Raw genomic sequence first — 17,077 nt, forward strand, 5'->3', positions numbered from 1 at the left:
TCTTTGGCTTTAACAGATATAGTCAATTTCATTGTATGAACGGATTATTTTCGAATTGCCAACAAATTTGTCAAGAGTGTTTTCGTGGACACGATTTGACCAATAATTTATTTTGTCGACATTATTCACAGATACGTTTAAATTGAATAAAATGTAGACAAATTATGCAATACATTTTTGTCAAATTTTTATATTTATATTTTGACTGCTAAGTATTTAAACAATTACACTCTAGGAAAGGATATTTAATTAATTATTAAGAAATATATCGACGGATTGAAAATAATAAAATAATGCATAAATTTAGTTTATTAAAATCATGCAAAAATGAAAACCAAAAGTATTTTTTCTCTTTTTTTGTAAAAATAAATAAAACTATATCTTTTCATAAATTTTTTCTTAAATTGAAGTCTTGTTTCAGTTTCAACGAAATAAGAAAAAAACCTAGAACGATATTGTCAAAATTGAAAAAGTCTGAAAACTAGACAATTACCAAAATTCTTCTTTCCGGTATTCCAAGCTCAATGTTTCAGCAGCTGGTTCCTCGAGTAATCCTGTTTGTTTTCGAATTCAGCAATGGCGCGCGTTTCACAGCCTCTTGGACTTAGCACACACATGCACACACGGTTTCAAGGTCGTTCCGCTAGACCTTGCCTGGTGTCCTTAACGCGACACATGCGAGAGAATCGCACCAACGATGGCGAAAACGACATCGACTCACGAACATCCAAGTACAAGGCATACGCGCGATATCGGCGAAACAGAGGAAGAAGAAAGATGAAATAAAAGGCGGAAGATGATAAAGAGTGATCCAGAGACGATTGGCGGGGAGTGAGAAGACGCTTCTGGCCGCAGGTTCATCACTCGGCCGGAGGTGCGAGTAACGTGTAGATCGCGCAACAGGGACGCCAACGGAGGCACTAAAGAGGCACACGAGCACGGCGGTCACGGAGACGACGGCCGATGTCGACCGTTCACGAGAAGACGAGAAGGCGAGTCGGTGCGCCCCGCCAAATACTCTCCTCGCACTAAAAATATCGAGCAGCGGTTGTGAGCTGTACTCTCCGACCGACTATTCTCTCCTTCTCTATCCGTTTCTCGCTCTAAACCGTTCGTCGTTCCCTCGTCCTCTTCCTAATCCGTTTCTCTTTTTCGTTCTTTCCCTCCTCTTCTTATCCCGAATCTATTTCTTCTCTTACTCGCTTCAAACCGTTTCAATTTGTGTTCTCTTTATCCTCTCTCCTCTGTTCTCCGATACATTATCTATTTTCCTTTCCTTTTTTTATCCCAAATCGAATATTTCTTTTTGTTTCTTATTCTAAACTGCTCGTTCTTCCTTCTCTTTATTTTCTATTTCTTAATCATTCCTTTTGTTTTTTTATCTGTTTATTTCTCTAAAGTGTTCGTTTCGTATCCGTTCGTTCTCTCGTATTCTTCGTCTATTCTTTTCTTTTCTTTCCTTTGCATGTGAAATCGAATACTTCTTTCTCTTTCTCGCTCTAAATTCTTCGACTCTCGCCTTTTTCGTCTTCTTTTTTCTTCTCTTTCTTCTAGATCTATTTTCCTCTTCTTTCCAACCCAAATCGAATATTTCTTTATTTCTTTATTCTAACTCCTTCTTCCTGGTATTTTCCTCTCTCGCATATCTATTTTTTCTTCTCTCTCTTCCTCCGAACTGTTTATTCGTCTTTCTCTTTCTCTCTCTCTCTCTAGTTGAAAACGATTTTCTTTTCTCTCTATCCGGTTTCTCGTTCTTTCCTCCTTTTTCCTTAATCTTTTCTTCTCTCTTTTCTTTTAAATCTACACTTTTTCTTACATCATAATAAAAAAGCGAAGGAATTAAAAAGAGAAGAATACACGAGAAAGAACGAAGATTAATATATATTCGAAGGAGCAAAGAAAAATACGAATTTATTACGTAAATTAGATCCTAATTATTCGGAATAGCGAAATTCGACTTTTTTAGGAGGAATAAGAGAGATCTTGGCAACGCGAGAGCTTCCTGGTGCACGACGAGGTCATCGTTTACGATGCATCATCGTCACCGATGGGCATTTTCGCGAACATGGTGTGTGCACATACATGCGTAAGAGGATTCTCTTCGTTCCTCTCCTATTTCATCTTCTGTCTCTCTGGCGCGCACCTTGACACATATAGAAATTACGAAATCGGGGGAGGAGCGCGATTCGAACGGGAGCAAGAGAAGAGGTTTCGTGGCACGATGAACGATTAAATTCCGATCTACAGCGGTGTGACGGAGATACAATACATGTGTAATTAGAACGGGCGACGCGATTTCAAGCGTGCAATGCTTCTTTGCAAGATCGTTGCACCATCGAAAGGATTGTAAGATTTGGGCGAAGCGATCGGTAAATTGCAGATTTTTATGCAAAAAATAAATTTTTATGACTAAAACTAAATAAAATATTTTTGGCAAAATTTTTTAAAATTTTATACTAGTATATTAAGTATATAAAAATATAAAAATTAAGTAAGAAATTTGTTTTATCACTCAAATATTACAATATATATTATACTTTGAATATATATATTTTTTTGATTTTTTTTTTATATTACATGTATTTTTGTAGGTTTTTATTTTATTCAAATTTTGCATAAATGCATAAATAATCGCAATCTAATAATTAAATTTGATAATGATTTGATATAAGTAGATTGGATATTTGTTTATTTATGAAAAATTTGGAAAAATATATTGTGAATATAATGCATAAATATATATAAAGTGATAATATATTCGTGAAATATCTTTGAAAGCTCGATTCTACAAAATAAAATAAATCGATGTACAAAAAAACATAATAAGTAATTTAAATTTACGTTAAATGAAACGAAATGGAAATAGAATAATTTTATTTTATCTATATTTTTGCTTTATTTAATAAAAATATAAATTCCTTATAACTTTATATATAAACTTTTAATTGACATTTTTGTATATCAACTTCTACATTTATTTTGATCTTTAGATTCGATCCTTCAAAAGTCAACAAATTATATTAACACTCTTTATAAAATATAAAACAAAATTCTCGTTACAATATTTATAGACTGAAATAAATTTTCATTTAGATTATATTCATAAAAATACAAACATGCATAAACATCTGCCATAATAATTTGTTGGAATTATCACTAGCATTTAAATTTTTGCGACTTGATATTTTATTTGATTCATTTTCGATATAGTGACTTCTTTGATATTTTTGAAAATTTATAGTTTTTATTTTTTTGAAAAAATATGATATCATATAATATGAATGAAGATTTTTGATTATTAGAAAACATATATATATACACGTTCTTTTTACAATAAAATTTAAATTTAATTTATTTGTTATTATTGAGAAAAGCATTTAGTAAAAAGTCTTTAATAATAAAGTCTTAATAATATTTAAAATATTCAACAAATCTAAATTTAATCAAATTTTTTATCTATGAAAAATTAATACTTTATTATTTTCAATAATAATATAATTTTTATTTTTAACAAATAATGTTTCATATTATATAAAAATAATTTTGAAACTAGATTTGAAATGAGTTAATGAAAATTGTAAATTTATATTATAAGATTGTAGAAAAATATTATGATTTATAATATAACAAAAATAAGAAAAAAGTACAATGTTTAATTAATTATTGTGTTTAAAAAAAACAAAAATTTAAAACTTTAAAACTTTACTATAAAAATTAAATTTTTGTATAATATTAAATTTGAAAGATTAAAATTTTGAAAAATTTTCACTATTCGAAAATTTTAATCATACAATTTTAAATTTTGAACTAATTGAATTTTTGAAACTAGTTTATATAAACTTGCTCAATTGAATTCGACTATGTATATAAACAATGTCAAAGTTGAATGAAAAAGAAATATGCTTTAATTGAATGATATTATGAATGAAATATACAAAAAATTATTTATGTGGATTAAAATTATGTAGATAAAAATTAATTCATGCAAATTTGAAAGGAATGAAAATAGATGAATTTTTTCTAAACTCTTTCTAAAAAAATTTCGAGAAAAATTGTCCTACTGTCAAAAATATTTTGAATCTAACTTCAAGAAAATTAAAAAATATAATCAAATTTCTCTTTGTTATAGTGAATATCGTATAAAATTTCAAGTTTTAAGAAATATTTAAATAGTAAATATATCTAAAAAAAACTATTGCCTAAATAAGTATTTTTCTATTTTTTTTCAATTACAGTTACAACTTTCTGATATTATTTAATTAATATATTTTTAATATTTTTAATATAAATAAATAAATTTTAATAAATTGTTAATCTTCATTTAAGATAAAAAAATTAAAAAAAAATAATATATAATTTTATCATCAATGACTAGCAATATTGAATTTGATTTATGATAATCTAATACATTACTAATGGTAAAATATGGTAATTATAATAAATATTAAATAAGTGTTGAAAATTCATGTCAACTAAAAATACCAAAGATCGTGATCGATAACTAAAAATCATTTGTGTAAAGAAGCATAATATCAATTAAAGTAATCAAAACAATATCAAATAATAAAAATTTCTCATAAATAAGATAGAAGAAATAAAAATATTAATTAGCAAAAATTTTTCATTAAAAATTTTATGATTGTTACGAAAAAAAATATGAATAATTGAAAAATTCGAATGATTTAAAATGATTATAAGTCAAGAATATCGATTAACAAGTGAAGATTCGCAATTACAATAGTGACCTATCAATAGAGTACACACATTAATACTTTTATTAGTACAACAAACATTATTGACATCGTTTCTTAACCTTCTAAGTTACAAAGATAAGTTATTTATTGATGCATATAAATACCTTTTTTATTTTATAAATGCAATTCTTGAATTTTATCATCATATTTTTATTAAAAAAAAAAAAAAAAAAACACTAGCAACACTATTAGCTCGTTTTTCCGACTTGTATTCTTGCACTTTTCAACGAAAAAAAAAGTAAGACTAACTAATTACAGCAAGCTTCTATCATTAATATATGTATATATGCAGAAAACATTATAAATTTTTATTAAAATATGCAATAGTGCTTCGCGTATATACGAATATTTTACATCTGAATGTTCTATTATCTAAACCTTTTGCTACCTAAACAGAATGTTTCCTGTCAAGAGACTAACCTTTTTCTGTTATAAATATATAATGTTTACATACAATATATACTTTGGTGTGTTCGACTTAACGATATACTAGTCTATAAGTCAGATATTTGCTGAATATATATTTAAATATGATTCATAGTTGAATATGATATTAACTTATTGATATATAACAATAATAATGTTTTTTTAATGTCATTATCTAAACATCTAAATGTATGTTTAATATCAATCTTTTTCGTAAATCATATAAATTTATAGAATTTGAAGAAAAAATTAATTAGGATAAATTATATATTTCTTTTTTAAATTTAGAATTTTTTTTAAAATTTATATCACAGACTAGAGTTGTGAAATGGATTATCTATTATTATAATCTTGATAGAAAAATGATATTTAAATTATTTTACTTATTTGTTCAATGGATTAAATATACATATATATATTGCAATTATAATTTACTTTTTCGTATTTTAAAGTGTATTGTTATTGTTATTATTAATGATTTGATAAGAATGAAAATCTGTACAATCATACAACGAAGGACAAAAGTATTCATATATTCATTAAAATGAAATAATTTTTTTAAAAATTGAATCAAACGATTTCAATTTTTTGAAACATTAGAAAAATTATAGTTTATTATATTGTGTAAAAAAAAGTTTGTAAAAATTGCTATTGGAATTGTGAAAGAAAAAAGTAAAGGCCATGATTTTTAGTTTTTTAATCTAAATTTATAATTAAAATTTATAATATGTTTTTTTTTGTAGATCAAAATAAATTGTCTAGAACTTTTTGATAAGTTTTTCTAGACATATATCTAGAACTTTATTAAAATCAATTTTTTTAGCCTTTTATCAACAAACAATTATTTTGATGAAATTTTACATATATATAATTAGATTTACAATATTTTAAATTTTTATTACATAGATAAAAGCTGAAAAAATCAAGATCTTTATTTTTTTTCTTCACAATTTCAAACAATAACAATTTTAAAAAATTATTTACTTGTATATCTAATTCTTCTAATATATCAAATAAATTCAAATCTTTTGCTCCAATTTTAAAAAAGTTATTATGTTTTAAATGATATTTTTTTATAGGTTACTTTTATCCCTCATTGTATGTAATAAAGTAAAACTAACAGTAACTAACGTGCAAAGATTTTAACAACCAGAACAAAATAAACAATTATAAGCATAAAATAATTAGAATTAATTACACATCGAGATAATTGACAACAATTAAAATTTCCAGACAATTGAAAAGTGAATACGAAAGTGAAGTGTGAAAGTATAATAGAGCATACACGTTATTAATTAGATAAAATTCTTCTATAAAAATTGGAACAATCTCATATATTTGAAATGCGTCCGTTCATGATCAGTGGAAGAGTTTGCAAACTATTAATAAAGTTCGAGTGTCTTTGTCTTCAAGGTCGTAGATTTGATGATATTGATGTCACGAGATTCCCAAAACTATCTACAAAATCATGGTATAAATACGCATCTCGTTAGAAAATAACGCAGTTTCGAATCTCGCCCACGAGATCACATTTCATGCGGAACTTTCCTGGCATCAGTGGGAACCCTTCCTCGTGCATCATCGATCATTTCCGGAGGAAGACGATGACTAAAAGATGGTGATTTAAACTCGAAAAATTCGTGGGAAAATATTACATTAAAATTGATTGCGTCAATTAACAAATAATGTTGTCAAAAAAAAAAAAAAAATATTTGTGCGTATCGTATAAGTATGAATATCCATTTTGCATAGAATTGTTATGTTACAGTATATATTGTGTTAATATATTTTCTGAATATTTTTGATAAAACTAATTTCGTTAAAAATTAAAAAAGATACAAAAGTTGTTAATATTCTAATTAAAAAATATAATTTTTTTGTTTTGGAGTTGTTTAAAGTTATGTAAATAAATTAATTATACAAATGCTTGTCAAATCAAATGATCAAAATACTTTAATCAAAATACTAAAATCAAGATATTAAAGATATTAATATAAAAAAATTAAAAATAAAATATTTCAAATTATATGTATATTTGTTTACGATAGTTATAAATTATATATAATATAAATTCCTTTTGCCAGTAATTTTTATGTCTTATAATTTTGTTAGTGTACCTCAATAAATAAACCTCAAACCATATTTTTGTATATCAACTTTTATTTGTTTTGGCCTCTGAAATCAATGATATATCTTCCATGAATAAATTAACATTTTCTATATATATAAGTTAAACATTTATAAAATTAGAATTTTATTCATTTTCTTTTCTTCTAATATGAAAAACTAAACAAAATAATAAAATATGTAAAGTCGAAATATAAATTTATTTTATTTCGATTTGTCACATTGTCCAGTCTTTTATCATCGATGTCTCTACAATTTGATACAAGCAATTATGTTACAACTTTTCAATAACTGATGATTTATAAGTATTTCTTTTTTTTAAATTATTAAAATTATTTCAAATGTGAAGAAAAATAACATGAATATTCTTTTTTTTATACTTTCCAATAATTAGAAAAATATTAATTCACTTTCTATAAATCAAGTTTTTTTTAAAAAATTTCATCTAATTTCTATATTGAATTTTTGTTTATTAAAATAAAATGATTCTTTGGCTTGAAACACATGACTCTTATATTTTATAGTAATGAAACAACTCAAAATTTGTAATTTTCAAATTATTAAAAAAAATTATTGTTACTTGCCTTTTTCTTTTATTCATCTTGTAAATATGTTTTTAAATTAAACTTAGAATTTAATATTTTGATATGAGATTATTACGATTTAAAATATTTTACATTATTTATTCCAAAATAGGATTCTTTTACTTTTTTATCATCGAACTTCGAAGCTCAATATTTATTTAGTTGATAAAAAATAACAGTTTTTTTCGAAAAAATAATATGTATAATAAACGCAGTTTTATATTGTTGTTAAAACATCAAATAAAATTAGTCTGTATATTCTGATTAATTTAAAACTGATATTCTGATTAATTTAAAACTGATGACGCATTACATGCATTCTATGCTAGTTTTATCGGAAAGTATATCGAAGTATATTCTACTTATTCGATACAACCAATGACGCACCATTTACATCCTTTGTTTCGAAAGACAATCGATGAAACATTTTATTTGTCCTATACTGTGATACTTTGTTACATTGCAAGAATGGCGTACTATTTGTAGGTTCATACTACTTCTCTTACACAATCGATGATTCTCTTTCTATACTGCTTGTTCGATACAGAACAAACGACACACCATGTGCTCTTTCTATACAATTTATTCGATACGATTGAAGAAAGAATAAATGAAAAAGAATAATTAGAAAAGAAAATATAACAAATAAAGATTTATATAAATTTATTCATTTATTTATGTAGCAAATAATTTTATGAATTATGATTCGAGATTTATTTTATGATTTATTCGATGATTTTTTTTTAATATTTCTATTCAATATTTTATATATTTATATTATTTAATTTGAAAGTTGAAATATTTTTAAATTTTACAATTTTTTTTATTATATTTTATGAGGAGAAATGAAAATGGATTTCAATGGTCTTTGTTCAACTCATTTCTCGATTGGATGTCGAATTGAATTTATCCTCTTAATTAATTAATAATAATTTTAATTAATTTTATATTAATTTACTTTATGATGAAAATTAATAATCATTTCGTATATTACCATAATATTGAATTTTATATAAATATCTAAAAAATTTATGATAAGATAATAATAAAATGGAATGTTTTATTTTAGAATATCTAATTTCTGGATATTTACTAAGAACTCTTTTTACATTTCCAATCACAATTTAACATTTTTTTCGAATTCAATTCTGCTTAATTTCTTATTTTTCAAAGCTATTTCAAAAGGTATTTATAATTTTATTACAATAATTATAATCGTAATTTAATTTATTAAAACTAAGAAAGAATAAAATAAAATGTTAAGTCGCAAAGATTTAAACAAAAGCCAAATAAAATTTACTTAAATGTATAATCATAAAAGAATAATCAAAATCATTATGATCATTAACGACATGATTTAAAATATTCAAAATGAAATTGCAAAAAGAGATAAAGAAAAAAGAAGCCAATATCATCTTTAAGAATGGGATCAAGTTCAATATAATATTTATGAATCTAAATCAATAATTATATTTTTATAAGTTTCTAATATGTGAATAAATAGTATTAGATTAGAAATTTCATAAAGTCAAACTGAAAATAGCCCCTATATAATGGGTTTAAGAAAAATTTAAAAAATAAATATAGAAATGAAAAGAGATAATTAATAAGGAAAAAACAAAAAGATATTATTAAATGTATAATATTATTAAATTCTGAAGAAATTAAATCACCACTCAGAAGATAATATCAAACTTAATCTTAAGTGATTAGATTATATTTCATTATTTTTTTTATTTTTTATATATTTTCTATTATCATTTAAAGAGAACTTTGATTGCTACTTAATCTTTGATAATTTAACAAAAAAAATTTTGTTAAATTACTAAGCAATGTTCGTCATGAAGGACACTAGAGTGCTACATAGATTTAATGCGAAATAACGTGTAAGTTATTCTGTATAATAAATTATTATTTATTTAATTTCAATTTTTTCACTTCTATATTCTATGTGTTCTACAGAACATATCTCTCGAGATTAACATGTTCATGAAACATCTTTAGAGTTATCAATTCTAGAGAACAACACCTAAATAAACAAAAAAGTTGATATACAAAAATATCGATTAAAGCTTATTTATTAAAAGTTATAAACAATTGAAATTTGCATTAAATGAAATAAAAAGAAAAAATAAAATGCAATTGCAATATAACAGAGACAGTCTCATTCTATTTCTATTCCATTTCATTTAACGTACTTCAATTGCTTACAACTCAACCGACATTTTAGTACACTTTTATATTTATTTTAGTTTCCAAAATCGATTCTCCAATAATAATCCACATAATTGATATCTTGTAAGAATCCCAATCAATAATCCCAATTAATAAAATCAATGTATTAATAGAGAACCAATTAATAATAATATATAAAAGTTTTATTTTTCAAAATTACAATGAATACGAATTCAATCAAAATTCGAATCTATTTGCAAGATACTTGATCCCATCGGTAATCAGCTTCCATCGCGATCTCCAATCACATATCCCTACACGTCGCATGCGTGTTTATCGTGGTCGCTAGTACGAGGTTGCCAAATATAACCAAGAAGCGTGAAACGCGTGCGCCACGATCGTCTTGTAAGAGTAGACCGGGCTGGCTTGAGCGTGCTAGTCGTCGTGTGGAGCGTTTAAATGTTAAAGCGAGTGGCCGGTTAACTAATGCTTACTCGCTTGCCGAGCTAGTTCATTTCGTGTCACCACAGTAGCTGCTGCTGTGGCAAAGGGCCAACGGAAACAAGTATACGCGTAGGCGATTCGCCTGTTAGATTTGCTTCTAACTTAGGTAAGTTTCATCCTGATATTCGTCAAATGAAAGAATTAAATTGAGCCAATAATCTTTATCGTGCAAGATTTAAATCAAATTAAGGAAAAATTATATTCAATAATAATTTTTCTGACTAAGATTCATTGGTTCCTGTTCAATTGCAAAATTAAGCTACATTAGTCGAAAATTTAGCTTAACGTGTTTGTTTTCATCAAAAAGGTTAGTAGCATATTACTACTGATTCTAATTCTCATGTTACTATTTGTTAGAAAATGACAAATATGATCACACGCTTTGAGTATATGCTAATGATTAATCATTAACAAATCATTCTATATCGAATGTAACATGTTTACTATCATTGATGAAGCATTATTAATTTAGCACTTGATGTATGTTATTTGTCGAGAATGATAGTTATCATTAATAATGATAAGAAATTATCATTATTAATGAAATCGATGAATTATCATTACACACTTATAATTATGAAAGAAAGTGAAAAATATCGACGTCTCTTCGAAACTTCACTATTGGAATATTATTATTAACAAGTAGTATATACATTAAAAATTACGTCGATAAGATACTTGTGCTAGATTATTATATTATTTAATATTATAATATTATAATAATTTAATATTGTAATTTAATATTATTTTTATAATTTTCATACAACATCAGAGGTTCACTATCAATATTAGTCAGAGTTTGTGGGTGTATTGATAATTTAGCTATAAAATTAGGAATAGATGATACTGCATATTATGATCTTATTAATATTTTCTTGGTGAATATATTAAAGATTTATACCAGTTGAATGATAAATAATAACAAATAATAATTAATGTCACTGATTTTCTGTTTATGCTGGTTTCAATTTTGTCTAAACATGAAATTATTGAATAATTATTATATTGATGATTCTCTCACAGTGCATTTAAAAGCCGTTAGTGTCGCCACCTGACACTGGTAATTCGGTTATCTATCGAATCTACGACAGATAGCCATGTCAGCTTTCTCATCTACAAACCGCTACAATACCAAAACAGTAATTATCGCCACGTGTTGAGGCGGCAGCACTGTTAAGTCCACATTTGACAAAATCACTATATACTTACACGTTACAAGAACTAAGACTAATTTTGTTTGTTTTTAAAAGATAAATTTTTAAATTAAAGAAGTTTTAATTATTTCAATTATATAATCAAGTTCATGTAAAATGATAAAAAATAAATTAATTAAATATTAAGTTATGAAATTTCCATATCTCAATTTTTCAAAAATTAAAAAATTATTAATATTCTATAATATTCTACCATTCATATTAAACTATTAAAAATGTGTATAAAATAATTTTTAATCTACTACGTCCCAAAAAGTTTTGTCAATTATTTATGACTAACAAGGTAATGTGTTAAATAGATAAGCCTTGTCGAACGTGAATATAAACGTACCAAATAAAAAATTTATCCTCAAGCTATTTCACCATAATCGAAAGAAGTTGAACTGATGAAACAATCGAAAAGAAAAATCGAAGATCCCTCTTAATTAACACTTTTGCATCGTTGTCAATCGTCGTACACTTGGACGATCCACCAAGATTTAGCTATTTACGCTCATCTAAATATTTCGTTTCATTCGCTACCTCTGAAATCGATGTGCCATTAGACTCGGGCGTGACGTCGAGTTTCACGTCCAGTTCCCTGCTAGGTTGATTATTGCCACGTTGCACCCAAGCTTCCCATCCCTGTCTGGGCCACCAGGACACCTGGTTTCCAGGAATCAACAAGTTCACCTCCTGTTGAGAGAGCATCGTCGACGACGACGAGGACGAAGCCGAGGGTGGTCCACCATCGGCCAGGCCGCCGCCGCCGCCGCCACGCAAGCACCAGCCTCCAGGATGATCCAGGGTGACAACCGTGTCGTGTCTATTTGGGTCGTACGTTCTTAACGATTACGCGATTCTTGTACCGCTCTCACGGATGCATCTTGCCAAGAGCAACGCGTAAGAATTTCTAAATCCAGGTTCTCTGATCGATTCTGGGTCAACTGTTGGGACGTTTCTTGGGTTACCTTAATCGACGATGCGTAACTGGCACGAAAAGTGTTATCTTCTGCTGGTAAGATGTTCTGTTTATCAAAACAGATGTTCTCAAGATAACTATACAAATTATTGTACCAAGTGTACACAGTTTAGGATTATTATTGATTCTTATGTATGTTAAGTTTTGTTTAGATACGAATTGCTTCAGATATACAACGTATTAAATGAATATATATTTTAGATTCTATCTATCTATTTCTAGATAGGTATTTCAGATATACGACGTATTTCAATAGTACACAATTTAGATTTTATCTATATGTGTTCAGGATAGGTATATGAATTATTTCAGATATTCCAGTAATTATTGGCACTTTCGGTCCTATCTATCTGCTTCTTGGATATGCGAATTATTCGGAGTATTCTAATACATATTTCGATTCTTCCTCAAGTCTAGATTAATTAAATCTCTGATTGGAAGATCGATGATACCAATAGTTTTGATTTATTCCACCTGTTTCTAAGTATATAACATTCAAGTAGATGTATACATATCACTGAATCAGAAAATTAAGATCTTTCGTGAAAATTCTTCTAGATCTAAAACTCTTCAGATCTCTGGATTATCGATATCTCGATGACATTAATATTTGATTATTTCCAAAGTATAAATTATCCCAAATATAAAATATACTTAAGCAGTTATACTTTATTATACACTTCTTTAACAGAAGTGAAGAATAAGATCCTTTAATATATTAAATCTAAGTTATTCAGATTTCTGGATCATTATTACCAAGATTCTTCTATCTATTTTCAAGATACGAATTATTCCAATAGTTATACACACTTTACATAACACTCAGATGAGACTATAAATCATCAATATTACCAGAATCTGTTTCTTCTTCCATATATCTGTTTCCAACGTAATTATTCCAAATACGTATTCCAATAGTTGTGCACACTTTTAGTATCACCAAATCAACGAGATCCTTCCATTAAATTTAGACCATTCAAATCTCTTCAGAATCATCGATATTACCAGAAGCCAAAGGCTACGAATTAATCCAGGGACAACTACAATAGTTGTACACACTTCACACTGTGATCAGTGAGATCCTTGGTCGAGTCTAGACCATTCCAGAACAGAATCGTCTCCCTCGTTCGTTCGATCAGAGATTTTCGCGGTCGAATTTGGTTCGGAACCGAGACGAATATAGGATGAAGAATTGCTTGGCCGTGCGCGGGTCTCAGATTCCGGCGAACCGGCTTCTCTGCCGCCGCGTTTCCCGACAAAGATGCGGAGGACGACGGCGTTGCGCTGGCCATCTGGCGCAAACTCGCACTAAAACCGCGGCGAAACCGCGTGACGAGTCCCCCTCGAAAATAGTCGCCGGTCGAAAATAGCCGACGCTGGCTAAGAAAGAAGAATCATCGGCATTTGCTCCGGGTACACGCGTGCTCGCGCTAGTTGCATCGCGGCCTTCTCCAGAGAGGTTGGTTCCTTCCTGTGTGCCTCGCGTACCGATTCTCGCTGTTTCTCTTTTCTTTTCTTCTTCTTCTTGATCTCTTCCTACGTGTCATTTTCTTCTTCTTGTTCTTCTTATTTCTGTTTCATTCCGTTCTTCTTTGCTGTCTTTTTCGATCGATCCGTTTCTCTTTGCTCGTGATGACGTATTTATATCCGTTCGGCGGTCTATCGAACGAGACGCGCGAGGGAAAACACGGATATCCTTGCTTCACAGAAATGGCAGGAGGGAAAGAGGAGGGATGTTATAGGGATGGAGAGACGGATGATTCATACAATCTATAGTATGTTTTCCTGAATTTTTCTTGGAAACTGGAAATATGAAAAATCTTTTCATATGAAAATTGTTTGATATTCAGATTTTTTTTAGATGGAATTATACAGTTTTATTATTGCTAGCTATGATTTTCAAGGTAAAATTCAAGCAATGCGTATAACGATTATTTTTAATTAATATCGTGATTATGCTTATAAATACTGGTAATAAATATCAACTTTGATATTTAATTGTTTATAATCTAAAAATAGATATATATAATTTTTATCGATCGAAAATAAAATTTAAAAATAAAAACAATGTATTGCAATTGCCTAATATTTCTAATAAAAATAAATAAGAATAATAAAAAAATAAATATCACACATATTTATATAGGTTAGAAAGCAAATATATCACGCGATGAGTTAATGATAAATCAAAAAAATTAAAGATATTTTATTGGTCAAAAATAGTCGTTATATATAATATTAAATTTGTCTCAAAAATACAACAATTGATATAAATATATATTTCTATTTAAAAATATATTGAAAATTATATTGATATTCAAATTTTTTTAAATAAGAAAGAAAATTTATTAAATTTCCGTGATAAAATCAAACAATTTTTATATAAAACATTTTCCATATTTTTTAATTTAAAAAACAGTAGTGTAAATATATAAATAAATAATGAATATTGTTCAAGTTATGATAGTTTGAAAATTTGCGAAAGGGTAATGGGAAAAAATACTTGATGTTCGACTAATCGTACAAGTTAAAATATGAATAGATTTGATCAAATAATATTAAAGTGAATATCAGCTACTTTGTTTTAGAGAAATTATTATATTCTTGCAGAATTTTATTATATTTTATACGGTATTTATTTATTTCATGTCTATATTTTAATAAAAACTATTCTATTTCAATTTTTCAAAAGAATTTTTTTATAAATAAATTATTAATTTATTTATAATAAATATGTTTTTAAGAAATATTAATTAATGAATATTAATATAATACAATTTAATTTTTAATCTTTTAACAAATTTATTTATTATATAATTATCTATTATTTCGTAAAAAAATTAACTATATCTAAACAATATCAGAATAATTATATCTAATCAATATCAGAATATCTATATCTAATCAAATTATATCATGAAATCTTATAAAATTGGATAAGAATCATTAAAATCTCACAATAATTATAATAAATTATATTTATATTATAGCTGTCATGTTACAATAATTAAAATTATTTATAATTAATATTTATAAAGTAATAATATTCGTGTATTTAAGTACGAAAATTAATTCAAATATTAAATTTCGATCAGACTTACAAACAATTCTCTACAGACACGTTCCTAAATAAAAAAATATAATGAATGATATTGATTATATATAAAATATAGTTATATATATAACTATAGAATAAAGTTATATTTTGTACTTTAATTATTCATAAATAATTAAATTTTATTCAAAGAAATATAAAAATAAAAATATGAAAATAATATACAAATGATAAAAGAAAAAATAATATAAAAAATAAAAAAAAATTCATTGATAAAAAAACTTATTCATTTTTTTATTTACTATTATGACTAAATTCATTTGTCATAATTGTATTTAAAATATAATTTTAAAAAAATATAAAAATATAAAAAATATTTACTTATATAAAAAATATAAACTTAAAATCTGTTTTAACAATTACCATATTTAATCTTCAACTAATGACATGATTAATTTGATATATCTCGAAATTGATAAATATTTCCTTATTTATTGATTATATATTGACTATATATATAATAATTGTTTTATTAATATTGGAAATAAAAATGTGTTGTTTATTAACCAATTATTTTGAAATTGTTATAATTATTTTTTATAAACATAACAATGCAATAAAAATAAATATCAAATTTAAATAATTAAAAAAAAAATAAAAACAAATATTCTAAAATAATATATAATAAAAATAGTTCAATCCTCGCAATAGTTTATATTTACAATCTTCACGCAATTTTAAAACAAATTAGATTGAAAAAACAATTGAAACAATGAAAAGTTACACGTTTTTTTCAATATTTTATAATTTTTATTAAATTATGAACAATAAAATTAACAAATATAAAATAATAAAAATTGAAATAAATATTTAATCATCTCATTGTATAGTGTATCATTTTGACGTCATGTCACTAGTTGAAGGTTAAACTTAATGAATATCAAATGACTCATGAAGGACATATATTCAGAAATCATGTCAGCAGACAATATCTGTAAATCTGAATCCATTTTCATAGACATGTGTTCATAAAATATTCTTGGATATCTGTAAAGAATCCATAGAATCGTAGATATAGACATATAATAAATATATTATAATATGCGACACACGATATAGTATTTCGCATACAATACAAACAATTTATGCAAATTATCTGCAGACGATATCTATAAGTCCGTGCATGTTTTTACGAGGGAACTTTTTATTCGTTGCATGTTGTCTATAACGTATCATTGCTGTCATTTATCATTGCTTATACTTTTAAACTTTTTATT

The 17,077-nt window shown here is 26.1% G+C and overlaps 2 protein-coding genes across 15 annotated transcripts in view; one reads left to right on the plus strand and one right to left on the minus strand.

Annotated features, from left to right (window-relative positions):
• The window catches only part of LOC108002549 (serine/threonine-protein kinase Doa), an 81,769-nt gene that overhangs the window by 18,934 nt on the left and 45,758 nt on the right, over nt 1–17,077 (minus strand). For 2 of the 11 annotated variants that reach the window (XM_017064281.3, XM_062083281.1), the window contains exon 1: nt 494–4,923. The exons of the other annotated variants lie outside the window; for them this stretch is intronic. The gene's annotated coding sequence lies outside the window, so the exon portion shown is untranslated. Of the gene's footprint in view, nt 1–493; nt 4,924–17,077 lie in introns of those variants that run through there. 11 annotated transcript variants of the gene reach the window in all.
• LOC107992959 (progestin and adipoQ receptor family member 4) overlaps nt 10,297–17,077 on the plus strand; it is a 62,721-nt gene continuing 55,940 nt past the window's right edge. Inside the window, exon 1 of one of the 4 annotated variants that reach the window (XM_062083290.1) lies at nt 10,297–10,676. The gene's annotated coding sequence lies outside the window, so the exon portion shown is untranslated. The remainder of the gene's footprint in view (nt 10,677–17,077) is intronic. The other 3 variants (XM_062083289.1, XM_062083288.1, XM_062083287.1) reach the window with 3 other exon arrangements.

Source organism: Apis cerana, linkage group LG12 (genome assembly GCF_029169275.1).
Source record: "Apis cerana isolate GH-2021 linkage group LG12, AcerK_1.0, whole genome shotgun sequence".
Classification (NCBI taxonomy): Eukaryota; Metazoa; Arthropoda; class Insecta; order Hymenoptera; family Apidae; genus Apis; species Apis cerana.